Source organism: Sabethes cyaneus, chromosome 3, assembly GCF_943734655.1.
Source record: "Sabethes cyaneus chromosome 3, idSabCyanKW18_F2, whole genome shotgun sequence".
NCBI lineage: Eukaryota > Metazoa > Arthropoda > Insecta > Diptera > Culicidae > Sabethes > Sabethes cyaneus.
The window spans coordinates 131,983,002-131,998,340 of record NC_071355.1 but is presented as its reverse complement, the minus strand read 5'-3'; the positions used below and the strand labels follow the sequence as shown (position 1 = coordinate 131,998,340).

Below are 15,339 nucleotides of genomic sequence, written 5' to 3'. Positions count from 1 at the left end.
CTAACACTGATTGAAAGGTCAGGCGTTAATAGAGGTAAAATCGAGTTTTATGTGCATTTTTTCTTAACTGTCTGAAAAATAGCAAAACCTGTGGTTTTGTCACAGCTGTATGTTACATGTAACATCTGACCTTTGAGCAAAAACAGGTCGATTAGATTTTTTTCCAATCTTTCTTTGTTTCTCAGGGTCCAAGTTGATATCTTAAACCGGGCCTTCTCTAGAATCGAATGAAAGTGCGTTGCGTTTTCGCAACGCTGGGAGGAAATGGGTTAAGCAATATTTACTTTCATCATGTTAACCCACATTCTAAGTCCATGTAAACAAACTACCGATAGACGTCAAAGAAGCGAGGTACGAGGTTATGTTCGCCCGTGCAAAACTTTATAAAGATGTCAATAGAGTGAACCCACTAGCCACCATTACTCAGACTCACACGACATGGATATTTGTTGCAGGCCTAGGTGCTACATTCCGTTATCGAAAGTTGACCTGTTTTTATTCGCAGCCAGCTGTTAAACTACAGGACAATTGCAGGGCCAGTTGCTACGATCCTATTGACTCTAACAGCCTTTCCCAGCCGGGATTCGAACATACGATGACTGGCTTATTAGGCCAGCATCATACCTCGAGATCAACTGTTGCAGGCATCAATCGGATGTTCCTCTCTAAGACAGCTAAAATTTCGTTCTCTTTCTCGTGCGATTTATTTGAAATGCTAAAACGATATATTTATTTACGCAAATTAATCCAAACCAAAATTTAGCTAAACTCGGAATTCAAATTACAAAATGATATGTGATAATCGAGGATTTTGGTTTATTCAACTAATATTTGTCAAATTTACTTGTAATATTGGACTTGTAGAATTGTTCTTTGTAATTTTAGATTTGTTGTGCAACAGTAATATACAAATTACAAACTATAAGACTAATATTGTTAGTAAAACATTCATTATGCAACAGGGCCCAGGTCGAAGATTATTTGCGACCAGGGATGAAAAAAAATCGCTTCTAGCGATCATGATCATAGAAGCGATCAGATTCAGATTCATTGACATCACTACTTGTAAGCGACAAACACTTTGTCGCGATCCGTACAGATTATGATAAACGTCATGTCAGATCATGTTCATTGCATAATTACGTTGAGAAATATAACAGATACAGACGATTGGTTGTGTGCATCGTATGAATTACAATACAAACCTCTGTGACCTTTTTTCTCGCAGCTAGGTAAGGTGTAACACTGTGATCGACTGCTGAGACTGTTTAGAGAACAAAATCTTGTAATCAACGCTAAAGATTCACTGTTTGTCATGATCTTTACGGATCGCGATCTGTGAGTGTGGCGATAACTCACAGATTTTGTCAAAATCACTGATCTTCCATCCCTGTCCTTGACATAAGGGAATCAGAACTTAGGGTTCAACAAAAATGGGGGGTGAGAGGTTCCTGAATAGGTGGGGGAGGGTCCCTAATAGGGGGAGGCCATAACTCCGAAACGGCTTGACCGCTCTTCATCAAACTTTGCACACATGTTCCTTGACATAAGAGAATCAGCACTGGGTGGTCAACAAAAAGGGGGGAGGTTCCGTAATAGGTGGGGGAGGGTCCCTAATAGGGGGGAGGTCATAACTCCGAAACGGCTTTACCGTTCTTCATCAAACTTTGCACACATGTTCCTTGACATAAGAGAATCAGCACTGAGGGGGTTGACAACAGGGGGACCGAACTGTTTAGACGGTTCTCCCATAAGGACAGTGCAAAAGGAGGAGCTGATGATGACGCCCACATGACAGTAACAATTTATCCGTACAACAGAAAAAATCAAAATTCAAAACACTAAACTGAAATGTTCGCAGCTGTAGATTTGTCAAGTGTAATTATGCACCGAATCAAAGTGACCTGTATAAAAAGTGTTCGATCGTTAGTGCTAAGTGTTGTTGGCCGACTCTGTTTGAGTCCCAGGGGAAATCATTCAAACAGCGTAGAGTTCATCTGAGAACACCATGTTTTTCCCTTGGTAAACTTTATGTGGCATGCTGCAGAGTGGGCTCAGCCAATAATTTGTGCATGCTTGCTCCTGGTGGTGACACTAAAAACATTGTTTACAAACAAGTTTTGTCTTGAAATGAGATGAAAGGAATGACAGGTTTGTTGTATCTATGGAAGAAACACTGTTGCACCTTCTACTTTTTTTATTAGGATAGCATGTAATACTAAACTAATAAATAAATAAAAAGCTGTGTTTAGAAAAGTACAATAACAAAACTATTCATTTGTTATGGGTGGGGTGGCCATTGTTAAAAGCGGAAGGTGCAAATAGGAAAAATGGCTTTGTTTTTCTTTTTTTATAAGGTTTTATAGGGATTTCCGTAAAGAAAACAGGTGTGCAGGTGGCCGGGTGGACAAAAGAGGGGGAGCTGACAAATGGGGAGGAACCGAAAGAGAAACAAGCGTTGTATTTTTGCATTATAAGATCGGGCACTCAGCTAGTAGTAAATAAATTTCGTGTTTCTGAACTACGTAATAAGATGAAATTCAATCAATTTCCGCATACATGTTAAAAATGACCCAAAATGATGACACCAGTAAGTTCACAAAAAAATTGTAGTTGTAGAATGCTTCGAAAGGTAATATTTTTATTGTCGTAGGACTACATGCTACCACAGGGTGTCAAAAACTTGCTTGTGTCGGCCTAATATTTTTTGTCGGGTTTTTAGTATAAAATAGTTGCAATCGTAGAAAAATCATTGATTAATTATATTTAGTTGATTTTGCACATAAAAAAGGGTTTCGATTTTGGCACGGTTTTGATTAGGCGATTGGCGATAGGCGATAAGCAACACGCATTTGTTGCCAAATTCGAAATGCTACTGTAATCGAAAAGCTGCGTTTTTCAGCCAAAATTAGTGTTTTGTTTTAAATTGGTTCTAGATTACATTTATTGCAAAAAAATGTTTTAAACTCATAACAACGCTTATACAGGGTGATTTGGAGAAAAACGATCAAATGCTCTCGACATAAATATTTGCACAAAAAAATTATCTTTCTCTTAGCGATTCTCCCATTTTCGGAACTAGCGCTCATTTCTATTTCTATAGCCCCGGCATTTTTTTCGACCATTTTATTACGTCGGCAAATTAAAATTAAATGGACATTAATGAATGGGATCCCATAACGGTGATGCACATAAAAATTACACTCAAGTTATTAATATTCAAAGTTATCTAACTATAGCTTTTTCTTAAACTAGGACAATTTTTAGGGGGGCTAAATCCCTCCTTGGTGGGAGCTTAGCCACCCTAGTTACGGCATAAATTTTGCTCTTAAATCGTCCATGAAATGAAAAATATAATCGGTGAGGAAAAATCTTCGATAAATTTCTAGAATACATAATCCTTAGAACACTTGTATCAAAATTTGAAGTAGATCGGTTCAGTTGTTTACGAACAATCTTGCACACCGATTTCGAAAGCAATGTTTTAAGAAACACGCGTTCAAAGTTTTGGGTTCCTTCTTCAATCACTCTGACACGTCTTTTCAAATGTTCGTTATTATAGAGGGATCCCACGCCAAGTGACGAAAAAATAACGTATTTTTTAATTTCTCATTTTGGATTTAGCTGAAACTTTGCATAGCTGTTCTCCTTAAAAAATGATGTCATTTTATCATATCAGGTATTTTTTTAAGACCTAGACTGCTTTTTCAAAAGGGCCTAACCAAAAATGGTGCTAATCCATTAAATATTTTATATTGGAAAAATGGTTTATTTGATCGAAATAGTGTGTTCAGCAAAGTTGTAGATAATAAAATTGCCTTTCTAAAAATAATATGTGCACTGTAAAAAAATTTTTTTTGTTAAAAACAAAAAGAAAATAAAACTAAAAATTTACGTTTCTAAAGAAGTGAATTTTAAAAAAAAAAATTTTTTTGACGTGTTAAAGATAACAATATTCACTACTTTTTTAGATATTTAAATATGATATGATATGATAAAATGGCATATTTTCTTTAACATAACAGCTATGCAAAGTTTCAGCTAAATCAAAAATGACAAATTAAAATCGATTTGCGAAACTCCGTGGAATCACTTTATATGTACTACATATATTAACGAAAATTTGAAACGACGTGTCAGAGTGATTGAACATGTACACTACGATAATGAAATTAAAATAAAATCAATTTTTCGAAAATTCTAACTTTATATAGCCTCTTAATTTTCATGTGTAAAATTGCCATATTTTACTCCATATTATAGCCCCTAACTATATAAAATCCAACTTTGCGCGGCCCTACGTTAACACGGCGGTTGTCAACCGTTTGTAAATTAAAATTTTACAATATTTTATGATTTCTTGAACTTCGGCATCATAATCCGCGAGAAATAGTTAACGTGTATTTGACTCTAACGACTCTAAACGACAGACAATATCAAATTGCAAGAAATGTGTATAAGACGAGACGCTAATAATTCCTGCAAAATGACGTGGTAATATCTTGTGCCACTAACCAACCCATATTGCCGTTTTCAACAAGGCTTCCAAGGTGACTGCATCTCTACAGTTTTCGATTTTATTTCCTAATAATTATTTACAATTTCCACAATAGCACTGGATTAGCAAACTAGATTCGGAATGATAAATATATCTAATGATGTCTTCACGAATAGCTAACTATTCTATAACTGAAACATTATGAAATAAACCTTCATCGCTAAGGAGAGATTAAAATAGTTATTTGAACTGGGCGCAAATTTTGATGAGTGACATTCACACCAAAATAATGACACCGAATTACATTATTTTCTTAATTTTCAGTGCACAGAGTAATTTGTTTATATATATATATAAATATACAATGAATTACTATCGATCTGCCTTTACAGGTGAAACTACCTGCACCTGTAAAGCTCTAGAGCAAACTATCAGAAAGCTACACGACCGTGTCTATATCGGCAGTACGGTACATTCCGTGGAAACTAGAAAGCAAAAATCGATGGTAAATTTGATGAATATATCCCGACAAATAGTTGTAATATTTATAAACAAAATAAAATTACAATTATATTATAAATAATGACCAAGCAATAACTGATGTTTAATAAGTCCAAATTTTAAACAGATATATTAGGTATGCTGCACCGAAAAGACTTCAATGCTGCCTAGTAATATAAGATAGGAACCTACAATCCCAACCCTACCCTGCTATTTCTTATTCTTTCTCCACAGTTAACAAAAAATGCTACATACACCAAAGCGAACACTGAAGAATGTTACCTGTCTTACGAAGACAATGATCAGTTTATGCCAGGCAGTTGAGTGCGAAAGGTGTGTCTTCAGTATATCAATTAGTTTCCTAATTTTTCTAACTAATTTATTGATAGTTTTTATATGAATGATTAATCGAGCAGTTAACGCAATTTTGTGTTTTACAATGAGCAGAAAAAATAATATAAGAAGAGATAGAAACAGTTAAAAGTTGAAAATCAACCTGTGCGTCTGAGTCCAAAACTGAATACGTTGGCATTTTTCTTTCTTCCGTTTCTTGATCTTGGCATAAATTCTCTATCAATGTATTCAAGTGTTTCAAATGTGTCAGTGAAATCAATCTGATTTACGTGAATACGTGGAATTTTTGTGTATAACTAAAATTACTGTTAACCTAGAATTTATAGTTAACACGCGTAACGATATTTTAAACACCGATTAGGACTGCCACACGATTTCTCTTTGCAGTGTTCCTGATCATCCATGTTTTCTACTACTAACCCAGCTAACCCATACAGCCGCTAGAAAGTGCACTTCTGTCAGATGTAAAAAAGTGAAAAGTAACGGTGACCTAATAGCAATAGGCCTGCATGCTCAACTTGATCACTGGAAATAAATATTTTGTGTATTAATTTTTCTAAATTTTTTCCGGTTCATTGTACAGTTCCAGAATAATAATTTAAGCGTAGCTCGCCAAATAATGAAGCAGTAGTGTGTATAGTGAAACAGATTTATTGTTTGGGGAACAAACAGTAGCACCTATATGTAAGTACCTTTTGTAATTTGATTTATAATTACATACATACATTACCTACAATACTACTTCCTAATTCCTTTATTCAGACTAAAATGGCAATGTATTTTAAGTTTTAACTATCATCGAATCTAAATATTTAAAATGTACATAAAACCTTACCTTGTTAAACATGCTTGTTAAGCCAATTCTATTTTCAAGAATTCTTGGATAGTTTGTAGATTGCAAAACGATTGCTCAACTTGTTATAATGCCACAGATAGATACAATATTTTACTATTAGCCAATTTTTGCACAAGGATTATAATACCAGACATAAGCAACACAGCTTCTTTAGTTTTCTACCGTTGGACTGTTAGAAACAGATGTCTAAAATCAAAAACCTGAATTAATCTACCTAGCGGTGACCTAGCTTTTTTACTGCATCCATTTTTTTATTACTACATATGGATTATGATGATGATCTCTCTAAATTTCTAAATCTCTAAAAAAGGAAGTAGCGCCACTGCTAGGGGGATTGATCAATCGGCGTAAAACTTCGGGAAATTGGTTGTAGGGTCGGAATCAACAATTATGCCAACTTTGGTTGAAATCGCTGATGGTCGAATCCAAACCTTGTGTACGTTTGGGATGTAATAATTCCCCGTCAAGAGGTCATTCCCCGTCAAGAGACCGATAAAAAGTATAAACTTGTAATCGACCTTCTCCGATTTGAACCAAATTTTGTCAGATTGTTCATTTCAGGTCAGCAAGAACAAATCCCAAGTTTGGTGCCAATTGGACGTCCCCTAGATTAATGGGAGTTCGTCAAATCCTCTTATTTTCTTTTACTTGTAACTCTGGAACCAATAGGTCTCGAAAGACAATTCCATCAAGTTTCCAAATTCGAAAAAAATATTAATTTTTAGGGGCAGTGCTGCCAAACTCTAGATCATTTTTTAGCTTTGTTAAAGACAACCAAAAGTCTAATAGTTTTCCATCAAAAATGTAATTCAACAATCGAGTCGGCAAAAATAGCAACGAAATCAGTAACTTGTTTGCGGATTTCTTTCAAGATGTTTATACAACTTATAAAGACAGTGACCGTGACTTGAATTGAATGATGTTAGAGTTGATAATGTACCATTTAGCGAAATTTTACTGGCCCTAAATAATGTGGATGCATCAAAAGGAGCTGACCCGTCAAATGAAATAGTCAAACCATTGTTTTGGTTCTTCAATGCTTCTTTAGAATCTTGTTCGCTTCCACTAGCTTGGAAAGAATTGTTTTTGAATCCAATTTTCAAAAGTGGTAAAAAATCGGACATCAAAAACTATCGAGGAGTTGCTATACTATCTTGCATTTCAAAATTATTTGAATCGATTGTTAATCAAAATATTTTCTTACCAATTAAAAACTTAGTTTCTAGCAAACAACATGGATTTGTCAAAGGGCGATCTACTACTTCCAACTTATTGAACTTTTTAACATTTACTAATAAGGCAATGGATAATGGAAATTATGTTGAAGCACTATATACCGACTTTAGTAGGGCATTTGATACAGTTGATATACCTCTTTTACTTTTTAAATTATCTAAGATGGGCTTCAATCATAAACTATTAACATGGGCTCAATCTGACTGAAAGAACACAAAAACTGAGATTTGAAGGATGCTTATCATCAGTAGTGAATGTTACATCTGGTGTACCACAAGGTTCCCACCTTGGCCCACTTCTGTTTATTTTGTTTGTTAACTATGTAGAATATATTTTAAATCGTCTCAAGGTTTTAATTTACGCAGACGATATGAAACTGTTTTTAGAAATATGTAAAGCATCGGATATTGAACTATTTCATTGCGAAATCGACTGCTTTCACATCTGGTGTAAAAAAAAGCTTGTTGGAACTGAATGTGAAGAAATGCAACTCTATCTCATTCACAAGCAAGCGCGTTACTAGACAAGAGGAAATAGACCAAACTCGTGATTTTAGTCTGTGACCTTGAAATGCGGTCAGGTATTAATATTAATATTTTTTTGAAACGATGGTTCTGCAATTGATGGAGGGATGGTAGGGGAAAGTAATGAAAATTTTGAGAATGGAGGGGAAAGAGTGCAAAGGAAGGGGAGGGGGGTAGTTGGTAGCTACGCTTAATAAGTTGTCGTTGACGTCGACTCCAGCGCCTTTATGGTTCAAAGGTACACGGGTACCAGCGAGCCACACGCTCTGGCGGGTGTTGTGGGTTCAAATCCGGTTATAATCTCTGATTATAGCTTGGTTCGACCCATGCACCTTCCAACATTGGACAAAAGGTAGGAGTCACAACGACAACTTGTTAAGCGTAGCTACCAGTTACCCCCCTTCCTTTCCACTCTTTCCCCTCCATTCTCAAAATTTTCATTACTTTCCCCTACCGTCCCTCCATCATTTGTAGAACCATCGTTTCAAAAAATATTAAGAGGAAATAACTATAGAAAGTAGTGGCAAGACACAATCAAGTTAGAGACTTAGGCGTTATACTTGACTCTAAATTAACTTTTGCTGATCATTATAACAACATTATATATAAAGCATGTAACATGCTAGCATTTATCAAAAGGTTTAGTTTACAATTTAATTATCCTTATACAATCAAAACATTATACGAAGCATATGTTAGGTTTCATCTAGAATATTGCAGCATAATTTGGGCTCCTTATCAGGATAAATCTAATCGAATCGGTTCAAGAGCAGTTTTCATTGTTTGCACTACGAAAACTTGGTTGGACGTCTTTACCGTTACCCTTAGTAATTGACGCAGATATACTATGCAATTTGAACTTTTATGCACCTACCCGTTCGCTTAGAAATAGAAATTTATTTTATATGAATAATCAAAGAACAAATTATGCTAAAAATAGTCCTTTAAATAGAATGACGTCGTGCTACAACTTATACTCTGAAAAAATTGATGTTACCATGAACAAAAGAGCGCTTAAGAAACATTTATTTACTAGAGTTAGTTAGTTTAATTTCTGTTGCCAAATTACTAGTTCATAATTGTAATTTTATTATTGTAATGTATTATGAATAGTATATATGTGGTCTACTTTGTTTGAGACTAATAAATAAATAAATATTTTTGAATTCGATTTAAAAGCTCAATTTGCATGTTTCACTCAATGAGTACAATTTGATTTCAAATATTTCAACTCCATTGTATTCCTCAGATTTTTTTACCTAAGAATCACTCAAAACCACGAGGTGTTCTTTGCCGATCTAGAGTTATAGCCATTTGTAGAAAGAATCCGGCGATTTTTCAAAAATAATCAATAGTAAAATTACATTTCATTGAAGCAGTGACTCTCTATGCATTGTAAAGACACTGTGCGCTACCATGGAAGCATGCATACAGTATATAGTAAGGGTTTTCTAAACCCTTTGTCTGTACACGGGTCAATTTGACGCCAGGCCTCTTTGAGAAGCTATAACTTTTTTTTCAATGAATTAATCTACTTTTTTCGCGACTAGGTGTGTCTATTGGAGATCTTTTATTATAGAACTTATTTGATCAAAAAATCTCGAAAACTTACATTTGTACATGGGGGTCAAATTGACCCCAAAATGCAAACTGCTATATCGCATTGAAAACTTGACGGATTTCCGAATTTTTAGATGTTTTAGAAAGATAATTTAATGGACTGAACGATAAAATTATGAATGACGACATGGCGGGGGGACCTTTTACAAGGAGTTTTAGTAAAAAAAAATCAGAGGGGTTGTGTCCAAGACACGACTGCATAGGCAATGTAGAACTACGTAAGTCTCTTTGTAATGAGAGCAGCATATATCTTTGCATGTCATAATACTGTTCTTCATATAAACACATGCACAAATATTTCTTCAGCCCTGTTTCCGTGTAAGATAACAGTTTTAAACAAATTCTTGCAGTACCTGGCAAAAGGAAAGGATTACCACCCACTTTTCTACGTCGTTTCACTCTCAGGACATCAATTTGGATTAGATCCAATGTTTAAAGATGAACTCGGTTGTAATATAGGGGTGGTTTTATACTTTAACAAAATTGTTGACTTTCAGGTCATCAAATTAGACTAGGTTCAATGTTTCAACAACATCGGTTGAAGAAGAGGGGTGGTTTTGCACTCTGGTGTACTTCCCAAGCACAGATTTCAAAGTGGACTAGGATTAATCGCGTTCGTAAAGAATTTTGTTGGGACGTGTGGACTTTGTCCCTCTTTCTAGCGTACTTCCCAAGCACAGATATCAGATTGGTTTAGGTTCAGTCGTCGCAAAGAAACTTCGACCTGTTGGGACGGGAAGATTTTGTCACTTTTTTATAGTTTTCTAAAAATACGTTCAAACTATGATGGCGTCTTTTGCAACCAATCTCGAAGTGAGGATTTCCAGTTGGACAATGCTTCATTATTTCCAATTTTTCAACTGTGTGTACTTTGAAATCAATAGGTTTCTTTATTGGGCTTGATGCATAGAAGATTTTCTGATCGATTGGTGCAAAAATGCTGAAAATCGATCGGAAAACCGCTAAGCTATTAGCGCTCAAAACCTATCATTTTCCGTGACGCTAGCATTTTTCGATTTTTTGGAATTACTCCCTATGCCAGCTACCTTCCTGAAAGACGTAGTCCTACGTCAAAAACCCGATTTAATCCACCTAGTGGTGAAAGGAACCTTTGTTATACCATTTTATTTGTCATTTGATATGGGGGGTAGACTAATCTCAAGTTTTTAGTCTTGACCTTGAAATGCGGTCATACATATATATTAATATTTTTTGAAACGATGGTTCTACAATTGATGAAGGGACGGTAGGGGAAAGAAATGAAAACAATTTTTTTTTTCGGTGAAGGAGGGGAAGAGCGGAAAGGAAGGGGGGTATTGGTAGCTATGCTTGACAAGTAGTCATTTTGACTCCTACCTTTTGTCCAATGCTGGAAGGTGCATGAGTCGAACCAAGCTGTAATCTGAGATTATAATCTATGGTGAAGGAGGGGATGAGCAGAAAGGAAGGGGGAGGGTATTAGTAGCTATGCTTGACAAGTAGTCATTTTGACTCCTACCATTTGTCCAATGCTGGAAGGTGCATGAGTCGAACCAAGCTGTAATCTGAGATTATAATCTCAACAAAAAAAAAAATTTTCATTTCTTTCCCCTACGTCCTTTCATCAATTGTAGAACCATCGTTTCAAAAAATAATTTTTCGCCAAGAAGAACTTTACAAAAGAACTTATTTAAAAATGAGATTATTTTTTTAAATTATATCTTAAAACTACTTATTTGATGAAAATGGCTTCAAAGGATAAGTTGTAAGATATTAGACGTATTTCCAGAAAAAATACGCAAAATCGTAATAAAAATTAAAAAATATCTCAATATATCCTCGCCTATTTGCCTCATTTTTTGACGTAGGACTACGTCTTACGGCAAGTTTTGAGATAGGGTGTCATTCCAAAAAATCGAAAAATGCTAGCGTCACGAAAAATGAAAGGTTTTGAGCGCTAATAGCTCAGCGGTTTTCCGATCGATTTTCAATATTCTTATACCAATCGATCGGAAAATCTTCTAAGAATTGACCCAAATGAAGAAAAGTATGGATTCTTGATGTTGAACTATTGAAAAATTGAAAATAATGAACCTATGTTTTACCAGAATTCTCGCTTCGTGATTGGTTGGAAGATTTTTTACGATGATCTAAACCTATACCAATTTGATATCCGTGCTTGGGAAGCAAGCCAAAACAAGTGACAAAGTTTCCTCATTTTAACAAGATTTCTTAACAATGCGGTTCAACCTAGACCATTTTGATGTCCTTGCTTGGGAAGTACGCCAGAGAGAGTGACAAAGCCCCCTCGTGACAACAGATTTCTTACGAATGCGATTAAACCTAGTCCAATTTGATGTCTGTGTTAGGGAAGTGTGCCAGAAAAATGACACAAGCTCGTTGTCCCAACAGTTCGCAAATTCTTTACTGCGAGACTATTAAACCTCGGCGAATTTGATATCTGTGTTGGAAAAATGTGCTACAGCTGTAGTATTCGGTTATAATACGACTCTGTATGAATACGCATGCTTGCCGTTTCATTAGAAGTGAATTAGTGAAAAGATGTGCTGTTGATAAAATAGGATTGAATTGGTAAAATCCCTTCAACGTGGGAAACCATGGATAATAATATCAATCTTTAATTTCAGTAAGGTAGCAGGAAAGCAATAGTTTGTGTTCTTGATTTTGTTAAATTGTTTTCAAATGCACAATCTTTTGAGAATTGAACGTATGCAATGTTACTACTTTGATAAATGTTACATACAACGCATGTAGCATGTATATATGTTGCATATAGCATGTATACATGAAGAATAGAATGATTACAAGCATGAATAGCATGTCTATCACTACAAAGAGACTTACGTAGTCCTACGTCACCTATATATGCGGTCGTGTCTTGTACACAACCCCTCTGATTTTTTAAAGATAGCTTAAATTATGCCCTAAAATCTGGTAAAGAGCTACTTATGGACATTCTTTCTGATAATTTTTGAAAAATCTACGTAAATTTCTATTTTTTGTGAAACTAACAAAATTAAATTCTCTGCGCATCATTTTGAACTAAATTCTCATATAAACTGTTTCTTTGGCCCAGCCATTCTCAAGTTGTTGAAAAATGAACATGAAAATGAAAATGGTGAAATTTAAAAATTATTTATCAAGGTCAATTCATGAAAAGTATCCGATAATCGTGAAATTGCTCTTCACGGATTTGAACTAAATTTTGTCAGATTGTTTAAGGTCAGCAAGCAAAAAATTATAAATTTGGTGCCGATTGGTCCTCCCCACGATTAATGGTCGTACAGCCTTTTTAGAAGGAAATACTCGTTAGGAGGCGAACCAACCGCAGGCGGAAAACCTCTCTAATATAGAATAAAAAAAGGAATACTCGTTTTGTCAAGCTATTTCATTTTCTTTGGCTTATAGATAAATATGGGTATAGTAGGTTTAGAAAAATTGGTGGTTGGATTGGAAGGTTCAGTGCACACCAACGGACCAATGAAATGGGCCTAAGACTTATCGACTTTGCCGCCTCCAAGAATATGGCCGTACGTAGTACCTTTTTCCAGCACAGAATCCATCTTAAGTACACTTGGAGGTCACCAAATCAGACAGTATCACAGATCGACCACGTTCTGATCGACAGTCGGCACTTTTCAGACATTATCGACGTCAGATCCTTTCGAAGCGCTAACGTTGACTCGGACCACTACCTAGTGATGGTTAAAATACGCCCAAGACTCCCCGTTGTGAACAACATTCGGTACCGACGCCAGCCTCGGTTAGATCTCGCGCGGCTGAAGCAGCCAGATGTCGCCGCAAACTACGCGCATTAACTCGAAGCTGCACTGCCGGTAGAGGACGAGCTGGACGAAGCACCTCTCGAGGACTGTTGGGATACTATCAGAATAGCCATCAGCAGTGTAGCGGAGAGCTCCATCGGGCATGTGGCCCGGAATCAGCGGAACGATTGGTTTGACGATGGATGTAGGAGGGTGATGGATGAGGAGAACGCTGCGCGGGCGGCCAAGGTGCGCAGTGCCACACGACAGAACGTGGAAAGACACAAACAGAAGAAGATGCAGCGGAACCAAATCTTTCGGGAGAAAAAGCGCTACCTGGAAGAGCAGGAATATGCAGAGTTGGAGCGGCTGCATCGTTCTCAGGAAACGCGAAAGTTCTACCAGAATCTGAACGGATCCCGCATAGGCTTTGTGCCGCAAGCCGAAATGTGTCGGGATAAGACTGGCAGTATTCTGACGGACGATCGTGAGGTGACCGATAGGTGGAAGCAGCACTTCGACGAACACCTGAATGGCGCCCAGGCGGAGAACCATGGCGGCGGAGAAAGCGATTTCGACGGTGCAACAAACGGGGAAGAGGCACCAGCCGCAACGATAGGCGAAGTTAAGGAGGCCATCATGCAACTAAAGAACAACAAGTCAGCTGGAAAAGATGACATCGGAGCGGAGCTTATTAAAATGGGATCAGAAAAGCTGGCCGTTTGTCTGCACCGACTAATTGTTAGAATTTGGGATACGGAACAGCTACCGGAGGAGTGGAAAGATGGGGTTATCTGCCCGATCTATAAAAAGGGCGACAAGTTGGACTGTGAGACTATCGAGCGATCACCGTTCGGGTGGATTGTCAAGTTCATTCGAATCACACAGAGGGCTTCGTCAAGCTGATGGTCTTTCATGCCTGCTGTTTAACATAGCGCTACAAGGTGTTATGAACCGAGCGGATATCAACACGCGGGGCACGATATTCAACAAATCTAGTCAGTTCGTCTGCTTTGCCGATGACATGGATATTGTCGGCAGAACATCTGTGGCGGTGGCTGAACAGTACACCAGACTAAAGCGCGAAGCAGAAAAGATTGGGTTAAAGGTAAATACGTCTAAAACAAAGTATATGCTGGTCAGCGGAACCGAGACCGAACGACGCCGCTTGGGCAGTAGTATATTGATCGACGGCGATGAGTTTAAGGTAGTCGATGAATTTGTCTACCTTGGCTCACTGGTAACGGCGGGCAATGATACCAGCCGTGAGATTCGGAGGCGTATTATCAGCGGAAGTCGTGCTTACTATGAGCTCCACAAGCAATTGCGGTCGAGCAGACTAAGTCCCCGTACAAAGTGCAGCCTGTACAAGACGCTTATTAGACCGGTTGTTCTCTACGGGCATGAAACATGGATAATGCTCGAGGTGGACCTGCGAGTGCTCGGAGTTTTCGAACGACGAGTGCTAAGAACGATCTTCGGCGGCGTACAGGAAAACGGAGTATGGAGGCGGAGGATGAACCATGAACTCGCACAGCTCTATGGCGAACCCAGTATCCAGAAGGTAGCTAAAGCTGGACGGATGCGATGGGCAGGGCATGTTGCAAGAATGCCGGACAGCTACCCTGCAAAGATGGTGTTCGCCTCAAATCCGGTAGGAACAAGACGACCAGAAGCGCAGCGAGCAAGATGGTTAGACCAGGTGGAGCGAGATCTGGCGGAGAGTACTCGGTGTCCGAGGAATTGGAGAGCGGTAGCCCTCAACCGAGTTACATGGAGAAATTTTGTTCAACAGGCCTTGTCTTAGGACGGCAAGCCACCTAAGTAAGTAAGTAAGGTTTAAAAAAACTATTTTTACATTTTCACGTTAAAATTCCAATTTAGAAGAGTCGAGTAAAAATGGTTTTCTAAGCGTTTTGAGCTGAAAATACTCATATAGAAATCGACACGCCTTCGGAACTTAATTCCACTGTTTCTTAACACTGT

At 37.4% G+C, this 15,339-nt stretch overlaps 1 protein-coding gene across 3 annotated transcripts in view; it reads left to right on the top strand.

Moving 5' to 3' along the window:
- The first annotated feature begins 5,311 nt into the window (after nucleotides 1–5,311).
- LOC128744253 (sushi, von Willebrand factor type A, EGF and pentraxin domain-containing protein 1) overlaps nucleotides 5,312–15,339 on the top strand; it is a 119,046-nt gene continuing 109,018 nt past the window's right edge. Inside the window, exons 1-2 of one of the 3 annotated variants that reach the window (XM_053841110.1) lie at nucleotides 5,312–5,332; nucleotides 5,937–6,037. The gene's annotated coding sequence lies outside the window, so the exon portion shown is untranslated. The other 2 variants (XM_053841109.1, XM_053841111.1) reach the window with 2 other exon arrangements.